The 16,323-nt window shown below is 40.6% G+C and overlaps 1 long non-coding RNA gene across 1 annotated transcript; it reads right to left on the bottom strand.

Annotated features, from left to right (window-relative positions):
- Positions 1 to 10,659: 10,659 nt before the first annotated feature.
- LOC121108255 lies at positions 10,660 to 15,616 on the bottom strand. The gene is made up of 3 exons (XR_005842655.2): positions 15,559 to 15,616; positions 13,663 to 15,191; positions 10,660 to 11,184 (listed from the first exon to the last, which is right to left on the bottom strand). It is a non-coding gene; the product is annotated as an uncharacterized LOC121108255 (long non-coding RNA).
- Positions 15,617 to 16,323: the final 707 nt, after the last annotated feature.

Here is a 16,323-nt window from a genome sequence, read left to right as displayed (position 1 = left end):
GCACACTTTGGTTTTGAGCATGTATCCTTCCTGACAAATTTTATGGCCTTTTTTGGGCATGCAGAGCTTTGAGTCAATGACTGTATTGTTTGTATTTACATGGAAGAAAATACTTTTTTATTTTGTTTGCCCAAAGTGTTTAAGCCTGAACAACAACAACAAAAAATTAAATTATACTCTAATGAACAGGGTTATATGAGGCAACATGCCAGGCTAAAACAAAGATAAGCTTCAACTACTTGATCAGTTTAAAACATTTTTATCTGAGAGGGGGAAAGATAAAGAACGTAAATAAAAACTAGGAAGAAGTGTTCAGAAGATACAAGCAAATGTAATGAAATAAAAGAAATGGAAAATCTATAACTAGAAAAAAAATCTTCCCAGAATTGAAATTTGATTAGCCGTAGAATATTGCTCCTTTGGGGATGGTGTAAGCCTGATGACTCATCACTTAGCCTATTTAAAAAAAAAATATTAGAAACATATGTCCTACCAAATAATATCCCTGTGCTCTCAGAATGATGAACCAGATGACTGCATGTGACTTTTCCATCTGCAATATTCATGAGTCTAAGAAAATGTCTGCATTACTGTGCTATGGAATTTAAGACTCTGTGTCTGAATAAACCAAAGTCCTCATTGAAATATCTGGTTCTGTCATGAATGTTCTTGACAGCTTTTACCTTGTTCCACAGCAGCTCTCTCTCCTCTGAATTGTACTCAAAACTGCCTTCTAAGTGAAGAGGCTCTTGAAGTAGAAGAAAATAAATGTGAAAATCTTTGTGTAGCTATGCAGAAAACATCTGAATTTCTTCTCTTGACAAACGGGTTGTGAATTCTAGAAAAAGAAAGGAACTTTGCAGGAGGGCAGTAAGGAGCAAGCACATTGTCAGCTGGAATGATCTGATAATAATGGATATTCAAACAGTTTAGCACCTCAACCTGCAATGTTGCAACTCTTCTTCAAGTAGCAGTGCTACTGCCTCTGAGGCCTTATCATACTACTTACTCACTAGTGAACCCACACCCTCATCCACCCCCATCAGTGAAGGAAATTTGCGAAGCTGCTTTAATGATGATTCAAGAAGCAGAACTAATTTGCAGTTTAAATGGTCACACAAAGTGCAGACCTCAGGAGCACTCCTAATTGGTATGAGAAAGAAAGAAAGGTCAGATTAAAAGTTTCTACAAATTGCTCCCTGCAGCAGTGGAAGCAGATTGCTAGCTCAAAAAAAAAAAAAAAAAAGCCAAAAATAACTTAAAACAGAGGATCATAAGACTTCTCCTGTTCAGTCATAGAAATGAAAACAACATACTTTCTACAAAGCAGGCTATGTGTCTCACTGCAATAGATTTGAAATAAGAGAAACGTTCAAAGCAGTGATTCCCATTATGTCTCATAAAAGAAATGCAGAAGTTAGTGTTAATGGGTAGACAGAATGCAATGTTACAAATTGTTTTTATTAAGAGCTTTAAGAATTAGCAGGTTGAAATGAATTGTGCAGGAGAATTCCAATACTTAGTAGAAAAAAATATATTTCAGTTGTGTTCTAAGAGTGACCTTTTTCAGATTATTTTGTTTAAAATTTAGAACCAGCATTACAGAGACTGAGTCTTGTGATGACCATTTTGAGACTGCGTTCAAATAACAGTGACAGTGAAAATCCAGAACTTTGGTTTTCAATAAACCAAATATAGATATATAAACTTGTAACAGTTTATCCCAGTGTTCCATTTTCAGAACTTCCATTTCTATCTGGCCTGACATGCAGCTTCTGTATTCAGGCTCAGCAAGTCATAACAAGTGTCCTGTGACTAGGAGCTATGTCTGGTTGTTAGATGCTGGGCATGGATGTATCTCTCAAAAATCTAAACTTCGTTTGGTGCTTAACTGGCAAGAACTTACTCATATGTAGGCTCTTCTAAGACTAGTTGATTTAGGGGTATAGTTTATTGTATTTCATAGGATCATATTATAGTCTGGATTGGAAGGGACATTAAAGCACATCCAGTTCCAACTCCCCTTCCATGGACAGGTCTGCCATTCACTGGATCAGGCTGCCCAGGGCTCCCTCCATCCTGGCCTTGACTGTGTCCAGGAATGGGGCATCCAGAGTGTCTCTGGACAGCCTGTGCTAGTGCCTCACCACCCCGTGGTAAAGGAATTTGACAGCATTCATGTGTTGCTGATTAACTGCTGATTAAAATTGCTATTTCCCAAACATATCTTTCTAATTCTACTGGAAATATCCTTAACAGAGGTAAGTTTCCCTAGCTGTGTGTTACATTGATCAGTACTTGCTAGCCAAGATTCCTCCTGAATCCAGTCTTCCTTCTTCTGCTCCCACAGTATAACCTTGAATGTTATACAAGTAACTGACACCTGTATACGATCCCATACATTTGCTTTAAATTTCACAGAAGTTGCCAACTAATTATATAGCTTGAGTCTCCATAGTTAGAGTCTAATTTTGCTTTTAAAGCAGGAATTCAGTTAGTTTTGTCATGCATGAGAAAAGAAGTGTAAATTTTCTGATTATGACATTCATTCTCCATTTTATGAAATGTAGCCAGCAAAGCAAAGAGCATAAAAGAAAGGTTGGGGGATTTTCTCCTTTGTTTCTTAGGGCCAGTGAAAAGGAAGAAGGTTGTAGTGACAAAACTCAGAAAGAGGACAGTGTTGATGATCAGCCAGAGAAGAGGTCTGGAAGAATACACTACTTTAGAAGATTTACCTGGGGAAGAACATAGCCACAGAAAAAGAGAGGAAGAAATCTACTAGAGGCATGGTAGCATGAAGGAGGAGATTGGCTGAACTAAGGAGAAATGGGTAGAAACACAAAATGAGAACTATGGAAGAGTTTGTTCTAAAAGAGAGGAGAGAAGGAAAAATAAAAAGAATAGGCAAGGGATGAAACAGAAGGTATAAGGTTGATATACAGAAAATCATGAAAATGAGGGTCAAATACAGAACAATATGCAAACAGAAAGAAGAACATGGAGGGAAGAATTTTCATACAAGTGGCATCCCTTAGGGATCAGTGTTGAATCCATTGTTATCTAATATCTTTCTGGTGACATGGGCAGTTGGATCAAGTACACCCTTAGCAAGTTTGCTGATGACACGAAGCTGAGTGGTGCAGTTGACACGCTAGGGAGAATAGATGCCCAGATGGGAGGGACCTGGACAGGCTTGAGAGGCGGGCCCTTGCCAACCTCTTGAAGTTCAACAAGGCCAAGTGCAATGTTCTACACCTGGGCTGGGGCAATCTCAAGCACAGATACAGGCTGTGTGGGCAATGGCTTGAGATCAGCCCTGAAGAGAAGGATCTGGGGATGTCAGTTGATGAAGGATTCAATATGAGCTGGCAATGTCCACTTGCAGCCTAGAATGCCAACCATGTCCTGGGTTGTTGCGTAAAGAAAAGCATAACCAGCAGGCCAAGGGAGGTGATTCTGTCCCTCTGCTTTCATGAGACCCCACCTGGAGTACTGCTTTCAGTTCTGAAGCCCCCAACGCATGGAGCTGATGGAGCAGGTGCAGAGGAGGGCCACAAAGATTATCAGAGGGCTGGAGCACCTCCCTTACAAGGACAGGCTGAGAGAGATGGGGCTCTTCAGCCTGGAAAAGAGAAGGCTCTGAGGAGAACTTATAGTGGTCTTCCAGTACCTGAAGAGGGCCTACAGGAAAGCTACGGAGGGACTTTCTATTGGGGCAGATAGTGACAGGATGAGAGGAAATGGCTTTAAATGATCTTAAAGGTCCCTTCCAATCTATTCTATGATTAGTACTAAGGGCAAAAAGCAAGCTTACATGAAGCCTCAGGAAAAATTGATAAACTTGTCCTCAGGGTACATTCAGAGAATGGAAGAGTGGGTTGTCTGCTAGGATCAAAAATCTGGGCAAGTAAGGGTGGAGGTGAAGGCACTGAGGTGCATGACACTGGCTGACTCCCACTGAAATGACTCAAAGACAGCTATACGTAGCTGGAGATGATGGAGTAAAAGACAGGTAGGACTCCATCTTCAGTGGAGTTCTTCCAGTCTCAGAAGAGACAAAGAGTGGACACAAGATTTCAAAAAATATACTAAAATATGCTGAGGGGGGGGAAAAATGCCACTACATCATGGAAGTTTTCTGGCTTCCTTCTGTTTCTGTATATAGTTTACCGAGGGTACATCTTTTGCTACTGGCAGTCCTCATGATTACACGTATCAGCAAAATACTTGGGCTGAGGCAGTAGCGACAAACTAACACTATCTATGGAGATCCCTCAAGAACAGTTTACGTCATTTTAGTGGTTGCTCTGATGAGTGCTGACATGATTATAAGAAAAAGAAAAAAATGATCTCTGAGTCCTTGTCTGTTTTTCAGGGCACTTTATGTAGTTAGTTCATAACTAACTGGAGAAACCCCAGGCATATATACAGATTGGAAGGAGCAGTCCTTGAGAGCAGCTCTGTAGAGAAGGACCTGGGGGTCCTGATGGATGACAAACTTAACATGAGCCAGCAGTGTGCTTTTGCAGCGCAGAAAGCAAATGGTATCCTGGGCTCCATTATGAGAGAGGTGGTCAGCAGGGACAGGGAGGTGATTGTCCCTCTCTACCCTGCCTGCCTGATGCCCCATCTGGAGTATTGCATCCAGGTCTGGGGCCCCCAATACAAAAAAGACAGGAGGCTATTGGAGGGGGTCCAGAGGAGGGCCACAAAGATGATCAGGGGGCTGGAGCACCTCCCCTACCAGGACAGGCTAAGGCAGCTGGGCTTATTCAGCCTGGAGAAGAGAAGGCTGTGGGGTGACCTCATTGCAGCCCTTCAGAACCTGAAGGAAGCCTATAAACAGGAAGGGAGCAAACTCTTTGAAAAGGTAGATAACAGCAGGACAAGGGGGAATGGTTTTAAGTTGAAAGGGAAGATTTAGGTTGGATGTTAGGGGGAAGTTCTTTACCAGGAGAGTGGTGAGGTGCTGGAACAGGCTGCCCAGAGATGTTGTGGATGCCCCATCCCTGGAGGTGTTCAAGGCCAGGTTGAATGGGGCCCTGGGCAACCTGGTCTAGTAAATAGGGAGGTTGGTGGCCCTGCCCGGCAGGGGGCTCAGCGATTCATGATCCTTGAGGTCCCTTCCAACCCAGGCCATTCTGTGATTAGTTCTCCAAGTTACAGTGTTAAGACAGTCATTCTTTGCAGCCTGGAAGTCCACACTGAAGGATTGCATCAGACAAAAGGTGGCCCACACAGCGAGGGAGGTGATTACCCCATTCCCCCTGCTCTGCCTTTGTGAGACCTCATCTGGAGTATTGTGTCTAGGTCTTGAACCCCCAGTGCAAGAAAGTCATGGAGTTGTTGGGGTAGTGACCCCACAGAGGAGGCCACAAAGGTGATCAGAGAGCTCTCCCATGAAGAAAGGTTGGAGGGAGCTGTGCTTGTTCATCCTGGAGAAGGGAAGGCTCTAGGAAGACCTCACTGCAGCCTTCCAGTAGTTAAAGAGACCTTACAAACAGGAGGGGAACCCACTTTTTACATGGTCTGATAGTGATAGAACAAGGTGTAATGATTTTTGGCTAACAGGGGAAGTGAACATCCTGGAGGTTTTTGAGGCCATGTTGGATGGGGCCCTGGGAAGCCTGATATAGTGGTTGAAAACATTGTCCATGGCAGGCGTCTGGAACTGCATGGTCTTTAAAGCCCCTTCCAACTCAAACCATTCCAGGATTCTATGGTTTTGCTTAAGTATGTTAAATTTTTATGTTGTTCAAAATAATACATCTAAAATAATTTAAATATTTATTTTGCTTTAAAAAAAAATAAAGCAAATAAAACTCCATGTGTGCTTTGTGTTATGTTTCCAGGTTCTATTAGAAATAGAATCTTTGGACTCTATGTAGAAATCTATATCGAAATAGTTATCTTTAGATAACACAAGCCCTGTTCACAATTTTCAGAATAAATTGAAAAAGATAATGGATCTGATTAATGTTTCTGATTAATTTCTAAATTGGCAAGTGAGAAACTTCATCTTGTGATAAATTTAATCATTCACCATTTTTAATCACTACTAAATGTCAATGCGAGGCAGTGGCACTAACATATCCACTCAAAACTTGTCCTACCTGAGGGTCGGAAAAACTTTGAGGGGAAACTCAAAGCATTTGTATCTGATCCTACACAAAATATGTTACATATGGCAGTGGGAGAAAAGGATTGTTTTTGGTGCTGCTGCTGAAGAAAGACAACTCATTTATAATACAAATGTATTGTGGATCATTCAAATAGAAAACATCTCAGATAATCTAATAATCAACACATTCTGAACTTTTGAAAGCTCTTTAAGAAAATATCCCTTCTGCAGTAGAACTGGAGCTGAAGTTGTTATAATATTTATGTATATAGTTTCCAGCATTCACTGCCTCTGCTCCTGTTAGTCTGGACCACGTTTTGGAAAACCTAGGTTTTTACATAAAAAGGAAAACCTTTAGATCTTCTATGTCCCCTTAATTTTAAAAAGTAGCGTGTATGAAAAACAAAACAAAACAAAACAAAGAATGACTCTTCTGACTGTCAAACATATTCATAGGCCCTTATTTACTCCACTGAGGCACAAAATGATTATTTACACTGTTAATTGTATTAACTTTCACCTAAGTAAACCAGCAATTCACTGTAGGTGAAAATATTTCTCTGAATAACAAGTCTGTGTATTCTTTATATTATGCATGCATAGAGAAAAACACAGAGATTTCAATTCTGAAATGTTTAGCCCCAGTGATGGATGTCAGTTACCATGATGTTCTAGCTCTTACTAATTTAAAACAGAACAGTAACTTACATTTTCATGTAAAAATCACTTCAGACTTTCTCTGTTCAGCTGTTCCAGCCCATCTGCAGTTGCTGGTTACCAATATCCAAGGAGACAACTTGCCAAAGCACAGAACCGCTGGGAAAGAATTATAATATCTTACTAATCCAAGAATGTACTAATGTACTTCTCCTTGGAGACTTTATTTTGAAATCATATTATTTGCTGTTTGTAAGTGTCAGTCAGGCTCTTAGACAACTTGAGTTCCCTGGAGTAAAGAATTAAGAATTTATAGAGAAGAATTCACATAGTGTAAACCAAATCCAAATATTCAGTTCAACTTTCAAACATTATCAGAATCACAAACATAATTAACAATATTAATTATTTCAATATGTTTCCCTTCAATTGTTTGTGACCTCCCTGTACAGTAAAATGTCATCCTTCCTGAGCAGCATTTCTTGACTTTACTGTTTTTTTGGAAATATTTCATTTACAAAGTAGAATGTAATTACATGGAAGCTTCCCTTGATACACTCAGAATCTGAAGCAAATCCTTTCCCATAGGAAGTACTGACAAATCCAAGAATATCAGAAAAGTCTGCTATGTTGTGATATATTCTCCTCACCCCAATAAAAGTAGTGTGTACTGGAGATCACTGATGTCTGCTAGGAGTACGAGAAACTTGAAAACTCAAAAGAATGGAGTGTGTCATGTACAGTCAATATTTCTTCTGAGCATCACTATTTACCTATCTCTGCTGTAGATTGCTGCAGGCTTGTATATTGCTAACAGATCCCATGTGATCAAACAAGTTGAAACTATGCCATCTTTTGCTTTGCTCTCAGTAGAATCTACTGGGAAGACAGTGCCTTTGCCAATGGACTGTCAATTTCACTTTGTAGGAGTAGGATTACTCAGTCCCTTTCTTTTCTCTCCTTTTCTTCCCTCCCCTTCTACCTTTCTCTCTCTGAGCAGTCTAAAATGACCTTTACGGTAGCATGAGACTCTGTCATAACCACCCACAATAATACTGGATAAAGGAGATAAAACCCCCATGACACAGCGAAGAGGCTTATGTTGAAATATGAATATAAAACTACATGAGGAAACCAGACTCCAAGTTCGTTAAGTTCTTGAGATTGGAAACAGTTTCTCCTTTACAGCCTTATGTTTTCCATAGAGAAACCATACAATATATTACAGAATATGAAGATTTCCAAACATACTGTATTAGCTTCCTACTAGATTTTGCAATGAAACTGTTGATCAAGGAAGCTAATTCTTAGATTTGCACCCATTAATATCCAAACTTTGTTGAGAGTTCCAACAACATGGAGAGAGAAACTACAAAGAGCATAAAAGCACATAAAATGGGTGTTGAACTAGTGGCTTTTCTACAGTGCATTGTCAGCTTAAGATAATATTCTTGCCACTTCAAATGTATCACTAATGGAACAATGAAATTGAATTTGCCTTAGAAAAGTACTGAATAGATATATGTCACTGCAGTGCCTTAAAATCAGGCTCTGTAAGTTGGAGACAGCATGAGCTGTGTTCTTTTGAACTGTGATTTTGTGATCCAGAGAGTTGCAAAAACTGTAGAAAAACTACAGCTGAGGTAAGCAAATATGCAGCTGGATCTGCATAATTGATAATTTGTATCTGGGATGAGTTAAATTAAATCAGAGTAGCCAAGTACATAGACTTGTCATCACTAAAATAGATGGGATTACGAAGACAGACTCATCTCAGATGCGCAGTGATGAGGTGAGAAGCAACTGTCACAACATGCTGCAATAGAATTTCAAACTGGGTGCAAGATGAAGATATTATCTGTGGGAGGGGTGAACAGTAAGCACTGGCATATGTGCCTTAAGAAGATATGGAACCATCACCCTTGGAGAATTCCTGTCCTCAGCTTGGCCAGGTCCTTAACAAACTGATATGCCTTGGGTATGAATCTGCACTTGATCATCACAAGAGGTCTTGTCCAAACTGAGTTTTTCTATGAAACAAGCATTTTCTACACAAAGACACTCCAACCAGCTATAAGTTTACTATTCTATGTTATTTAATTTTAATATATATCCTTACCAAAAGTTTACCAAACAGTAAGCAAAACATGAAATTATTGACAAGTTTGTCAGGTCTAGGGCACACCATGTATTCTATCACTCCCAGCTTCTCCAAGGTATCAAAGACAGTTGTTTTTTTGGGGGGAGGGGTTGGTTTTTTTTGGCTTTTATTTTATAAGATTAGACAAAATGAGTTTTGTTGCCTTAAGGATTAGAAAAAAACCATATGGTTATTTTAATAGTTTGCCCCAACCCTATCTGGAATTCCCACAGTTGTTGGTGAGGCAAGTGATATGTAGGAGTCAGAAGGTTACTGTGGTCTAGGAGGGTTGTGGATGGAACTCATTTCCACTTCCCAGACTCCAGCAATGCTGTAGGCCTAGGGCTTAGAGGGTCAGATCATGTCAGAGGCAATGTTAGGCTTCCCTCTAGAAGTGTGAGTTCAGAGCATGGGCAGCCATGCATTATGGAGAGTGAGATGAGGATTTCCTCACATTGATCCTGTGTCCCACATCTGCATATTCTTGAGTTCTTCACAGGGTCTGCGGAAGAGCCATATGCTCTCTAGCGCAGGAATGCAAACACAGGATATGGGCTGATAGGTACACTTGTAGAAATGAAGATCCAGACTAGCAAGGTGAGGCTGTAAGGAATGGTGCTATGGTGTTTTGCAGACATGTGCAGAGAGCACTGAGTGTGAAGATACTGCAGGTGCTTGCTACTTACGCACGGCAAGCCGGACACATCCTGGTTTTGGGACCTTGCAGAGCTCAGGACAGGAGAACTACAATTGCAGAGCTGATTTTTTCACCCTCATCCCTGTCAAACTGGCAGTGGCTTGTACATGCTTTTGCCCAAAACTTGTTCTGCCAGGAACCAATCACAGTTGCTCAGCAAACTTACTGTCTTGTGCCACCAGTACATCTATTCAAGCTGTCATTCACTGAACAAAAAGTGCTAGCTTAAAGTGCCATTTAGACCTACTCTGCCCAACTCTGCTGGCATGGCCATGCTGATTGTATGTGCCATATATCTGAGAGCAATGAGCAACAGTGAATATAAGAAGCTTCCTCAAATGAAGTACTATCATTGCTCCTCAGGACACAAAACTTTACTAACAATCACAGCTCTTAAGGCAAAAAAAGAAGAATAACTTTGCTCCTTTCTGTCCTAACTTAGTACTGACTATACCTATACTATTAAGTTGCTTCAGAGCTCTTCCTGCAACTTTGTTTTCCCCATTCCCTTTGAAAAAAATAACAGTCTCAGGCATACTGTGTGCTTGGAACAATTCCTGGACTATTTCTGAACTGCACTCAGAAATTGTCAAGGAAAGACAGCATTTACCAAAAAGATTTCAAAAGCTGGCTTGTTTTGGATAAACCATTCATCAGAGCTTTGTGTCATGCTCTGCAGAAATCTCTGCCGCCCACTTCTACCAGCATACTTCAGAGGTTTGCCAAAAAGCTTGTTTTCAACTCCCAGGTAGATTTCACCTTCCCTGTACCATCCACAGTCTACAGCATGGCACATAGGTAACATCACCTGAACTCCATGGCTTAGCGAATGCTAGGGTCCATACTAGCAGGAAATTGTGTAGCAATCAATCTGACAGCAAACAAATGACCAGTCGCACTCTATACATGAAATACTGCAGGCAGCTCCTCTTCTCCTCTAATATGTGGCAGGAATTTTATAGAAAATCTGGAACTAACTCAGTGAAGTTGTTAAGAAAATGAGTTGGCTTGAATATAGAAGGCAATTTGAGCCAAACAACAATAGACAAAGATCAAGTCCTTTATTTGCTAGGAAAGCAGGAGAAAGCACATCCCAAGGTGATATGACCCTAGCAAATGACCTCCAGGTGCAAACATTAGATGTAAAAATGCAGTGTTCATATAGGTTATCACTACAAGGAATTTGTTCAGGGAGAATACAAAGGTCTAAGCCTTACCCAACACAGTTATATTGAAAAAATATCTAAGAGGAAGAACAACTTTTTTTTTTTTCTGCAGAATAGGATTTTTCGCCTGTGGGCTGGTGAATGGGAGGCCACAGTGTCTTTGGTATATGCATAAAGAGCAAATCTTTGCCTTTACAGCTCTAGTGCTAGTATACAACAGATATGTCTTTTTATTCCAGTAAAGATCTTGTTATTGCAAACACAGGCTAAAAGTTCACATGCTCTTGTAAAATTCTCCAGACTTCCATATCTTGAAAAGTAGCTTTCAGATAAAATCAAACATCTGTGTACTTCTCCAAGGCTGCCTCCAAACCAAATTCTTCTGGTATGGCCAAGACATGACCTGTAAGGAAAAGATATTGTAGAATAAGCATGTCTGTTTTATTCTCCTTCATGTGAAGGTATGATGTATATTATTTACTGCATAAGAAAATCTAATACATAAACCACCTAACCATGTGTCTTGTTCAGATTTGTAAGGTTTGGAATAAAAATTGATAAATCAATATTGTAACAAACCAATTGGCCAAGTTCTCTGAGAGTTATCAGGACTGAGTTACATTTCTTGGAAGAATCTGACAGTTGCCATATATCTGCATATAAAAATAGCCCCACTCTTGGCAGTGTCTAACTGCTGGCTCAGCACTGTCTTCCTCTGGTAGGCATTCTAGCCTATCTACATAAGCCTGCCACTTCAGCTAAGACAAATTACATCCTGGGTTCTTCTTCAGAATTTGACCATGTTTTCAAAGATACAAGAATCTTTTTGTTTGTTTGTTTGTTTGTTTTTGCTGAAATATCACATTCTATATAAAAGATTAACAAGATTTACACTGACCAAGTTTTTTGGATTGGTATCATACAGAAGGCTGGGTAGCTATTGCCTTGGTTACTGAGTGGTGACCAATCTAATTGTAGTTGTCTCCAACAATCTGCCAGACATGAAGCCAGGTAGAAATGTTTTCACTGTCTTGAAAAAAAAAACAACCAGGAACATAAAGGGTTGAATGAGACCTGCAGTGAGGAAGCAATTAGGCAAAACCACAAGGCTTGTGCATTTCAGCCAGGCATGTGTTCTTTTATTTACCTGTGTTCATAAGTGAAGGCTACAAGAGGATCGAAATTATAAAGAACAAACTGTACATCATTAGTACTTAAGTTCCACAAATATGTAATTCTGGATGTACTAGAAACACTGATCTCGGGCCAAGATGGAGACAGTTAAGAAAGCTATAACAAAAAAGGAGAAACGAAGAAAGGAAATGTAAATAGTTTATTTCCCAGCTACAGGAATGCTATAGATCATCTCAAGCAACTGTGACTGCATGGGCTTTTCATCCTAGCTTCCAATTTCTTCCACTACATTACTCACAGAGCAGAAAAAAACCTACAGGATCTTAAATATGCTTCACAGAGAATATGTTAATTTTCAATTAAATCCTACCTATTTTTATACATTTATATAAAACACAACTGTGCAAAAAGCAGACCTTTTCTTATTCTGTGGCAAAAGCCCATCCCTTGCATCAACATGCACAAAGGATACAGTTGTCTTGTATGTGTAAAATGTGCCCCACAACAAAGTCCATGACAAAATGCATACTTAATACAGATAGAAAGTACTACTCCAGGTGAAGCCAGAACTCACTTGATGAAGCACAGCATATGCCCAGGAACTTATAAACATACAATAAACAGACTGCCTGTGGACTGCCTGTATGAAGCCTGTGCAGCACTCATGTGGTTTAGAAAGAGATGTCAATCCTAGTGGGTTCTAGTCACAGTCTTCTCTGAAGTCACTCACAAAGAATGACATAGAATAAGGAATAGATTTCAAGAAACAGGTGACTGCAATTCCACTGAGTAAGATATTGAAGAGTAAGTTGTAAAGTTTCATGTGTTCCTTCCTCTTTAGGCTCTTCTAACCAAAATAAAAACCAATTCTGAGCAGTGAACCAAAGGAGTGGATCTTCCAAATGAGTACAGAAAGAGGCAATTGCTATAAGGAAGACAACCCATTAGCTAGTGTTTATAGGAATGACGACAGACAGAAGAAACGTGACACAGACGTATGAGAGTGGATGAAGGAATCTTTTTCTTTCTAACCACCTCAAAACAGTCCTGTTGTGATATGTTTATACCTAGGAACTGAATTTCCTGGGCAAGTCCTTTCACTTTGCTTCACTTAATAGCAACATTCTCCACTGGCTTTACGCACTGGCCATATTGGCTGTTAAAAGGTGAGTTTTGCTGATCACTCCCTAACTCTCTAGTTGACGAATCAACTTCTGAATGGGGAGCAAGGAGTCCCTGTTGGTGTGGTACTGCCATCTGTGCACCATTTTTGTAGCAGTCGGTACCTGTTGCTTTTTCACTCATAGCAACCCCACAGCAGATGGATCTTCTGATAGGCCAGGTAAAACAGACAGCTGCTTAACACCTTCTGTGTCCACAGCAGCTATTCCAAAGGCCCACTGATACCCCTTGTGATCCTTAAAATATCCTCTTCTGAAGTAATCAATACCAAGTATACATGGAGCCCCTGAGCCAGTCACAGTACGGTGTTTATGCCAGTCTTTACCAGTGAGGCTTATTTCAGCCTCCAACACAGTCAACTCTTGGGAACTCCCAGTCACCCCATGAATATAAATTGATTCTGTCCCTTGGTGACTTGAGGGCATTAGAGTGCACCATGCACCAGTGTCCACCAGGGGCTTATATTTCTGTGGTTCTGATGTGCCAGGCCATCTAATTCACACAGTCATTGGACACTCTATTATCCCTTTCTGCCTGCTGGCTCAAGGCAGGGCCCCTCTCTTACCTCTGTTGTTCTTATGGCTATTGCCATGTCCTGCAGCAACGGGAGCGATCACCTTTTTGGAGAAGTTCACCTTGGTGGTCGGTCTGTCTTGTCATTCTTTTACCTGTGCTTGAAGTGCAGGAGTGAGTTTTTTATCCCACTTCTTCGTATCTTCTCCATGGTCACATAGGTAACACCACAAGGCAATATGTGATGTAGTCTTACTGTTGTCACTTGCACAAGCAGGAGGACATCTTCTTTTGATAGCTGAGACACTGGATGATGTAGGTTGCGAGGAAACCAATTTGATCAGTCCCTTCAGTAGGCTGTTTTGGGAATCCTGATCCTCATCGGATGTATCTGATACCACCATGAATCCATCAGCATTAAGCACGGTAGACAGTTTGTCTATTATATCTTCTTGATTGCTCTCCATTCTGACCAGTTTTTCAGATACTTTTGCAGTGGCTGAAACACAAGCTCATAGAGGGGTTAAATGTAATTCAAAGTCTTGAAGTTTACTAATCAGTTCGTTTATAAAGGGTCTTCTTTCTCCTCTGCCATACATTGCTGCAAATGCACTGGCATACCTTTCTGGTGCAGTCTTTCTGAATATACGTCACATATTTGGTGTACATCTGGCTCTCTCAGGATCATGCTCTTGGTCTGGATCGTCAGGAACAAATGTGGGGTTATGTAACATTTCCACCACAGCATATTCTCTCAAATAACAGATGCCTTTTTCCACATCAGTACATTTATTTTTCTCAGATATCAGATCATCTTTGAAGGGGTATCTTTCTTTTACAGCTAGTAGCATCTGCTTCCAGAGGATGAAGGACCCATTCTGGCATGTACTAATACCTCTGTCAATGGCTGAGTCCCTAGCAATGCCATCCAGTTGGTGAGCTTCTCTACTGTCTAGCCACACACTGTTGGCCCCATTGTCCCAACATCGAAGTAACCAGGTGACAATAGGCTCATTTGGGTGGTGTGAAGTCTTTTCTCAGACCTCACCCATTTTCAGAGATTGATCAGTAATGGTAACGATGTCTTGCTCACCTCCTGCTCTTTCAGGACTTCTTGTTGTCCTTCTGGGTGTTGGTGACCATGATCTTATTGAGGGCCCCTCCCCTGGACTCAGGGGCACTTCCCCTTGATCTCAGAGCTGCTCCTCTGGACCTCTTTCCTCCTCTTCTCTTGCAGTGTCTGCTTCCTCTATTTTCCCCTCCTCCTCTTTCTTCTGTTCTAACTGAGTCGAGATTCATTTCATTTTCTGTCCTCTTACAGGGGCAACTGACATCGATTCTGTTGCCTCCTGTGGTTGATCAGGTTGGTCAATTCCAATGCTCTCAGTCTCCAGCTTGGCTCAGAGTCTGTCTCGTTTGATTATGAGGGTATTTAGTTTTATCAAGAAACAAGTCTGAGAGAAAATGGAATCATTTTTTTTTTCTCTTTACAGAAGCAAGATAGCAGTGCTCAAAGTTTACAAATATCCCAGAATACTGGCAGTCTGCCTGGAATTTCAAGGTCAAGTTTTCAGTGAGCACCTGTGAAAGAGATAAACTTTCCTAATTAAGCTCTCCAAGAAGCAGAGAGAGATTCATTCCAAAAGCTAAAAAGCAGCTTTTTTGCCTGCATTCTCCACCAAGAATGTCAACAGTTTACGGGCTAGTTCGGCCCGGTTCCATGACTAGCGGGGCAGAGGGATCTGCAGATCCACACCTCCAGAAGGGTGAAACAGGGGACCCCAAAACAATTAAAAACAGTGGCAACAATCTGAGGAGAAACAAACTAATTTAATAAATATGGTATCAGAATGCATGATAACACACTATAATACAATATAGTTAGAATTGAAGCTAATAAATCAAATACAATGAGAGAAAGAGTGTCCAAAAAAGCTGAAGGCCTTACACTAACGGCATGCGGTTGGGACGAGCAGCAGCGAGAGAGCCTGACGATCGAAAAGAAGGATGTCAGGTGACCTACTGAGGCCTTATATCTGTTCCCCCTGAGTAGGAATGCTAACAGAACAGCGAACAGTCTTCTGGGGAATGTAGTTCTTCTCTTCTGGACAGGTACACGGAACTGGAGCATTAACTCTTTAACTCCCAGTGCACTACATGATGTTATGATGTGGAATACCAATAACCAAAAATCACAAAACCATCACACCTGTGAACTTCCTGCCTTTCACAAGCTGTGAAACATTTGGATACTGGAGCTTTTCCTTTTCTTCCTGTGTCATTCCGTCACATGATTTTTCCAAAATAAGGCACATGTTCTAGCCTGAGCTGCAGCCCACTGACTATGACCAAATCCGGCAATTCAAAACAGTAGCTGTTCGATGATCTTTAGGTATATCTTCCAACATATTTGCTTAATTAAGTTCTGCATTATAATTTTTCCTACTAACACTTGTTCAAAGACAAGACAAATAATTCAGCTTGGCTAGTCTGTTTTCTTATCTCAAAAAAAGGTGTCAAGAAGCACAGGCTCTTATTCCTGATAGCTCATTAAGACCAGTGACTCACGAATGCCATGTTTCCATTTGTGTAAACTTGTGAGTAAATGCCGCCTCCTAAACAACAACAAAATAAAAGAACATCAGAATACAAAGTGAATCAGAAATCTCTGACTAATTTCTCTTGATTCCTTGTCTTAAATGTATAAAATTAT

This window comes from Gallus gallus, chromosome Z (genome assembly GCF_016699485.2).
Source record: "Gallus gallus isolate bGalGal1 chromosome Z, bGalGal1.mat.broiler.GRCg7b, whole genome shotgun sequence".
Lineage (NCBI taxonomy): Eukaryota > Metazoa > Chordata > Aves > Galliformes > Phasianidae > Gallus > Gallus gallus.
Note: the sequence above shows the minus strand (reverse complement) of the source record. Positions and strands in the feature narration are given on the sequence as shown.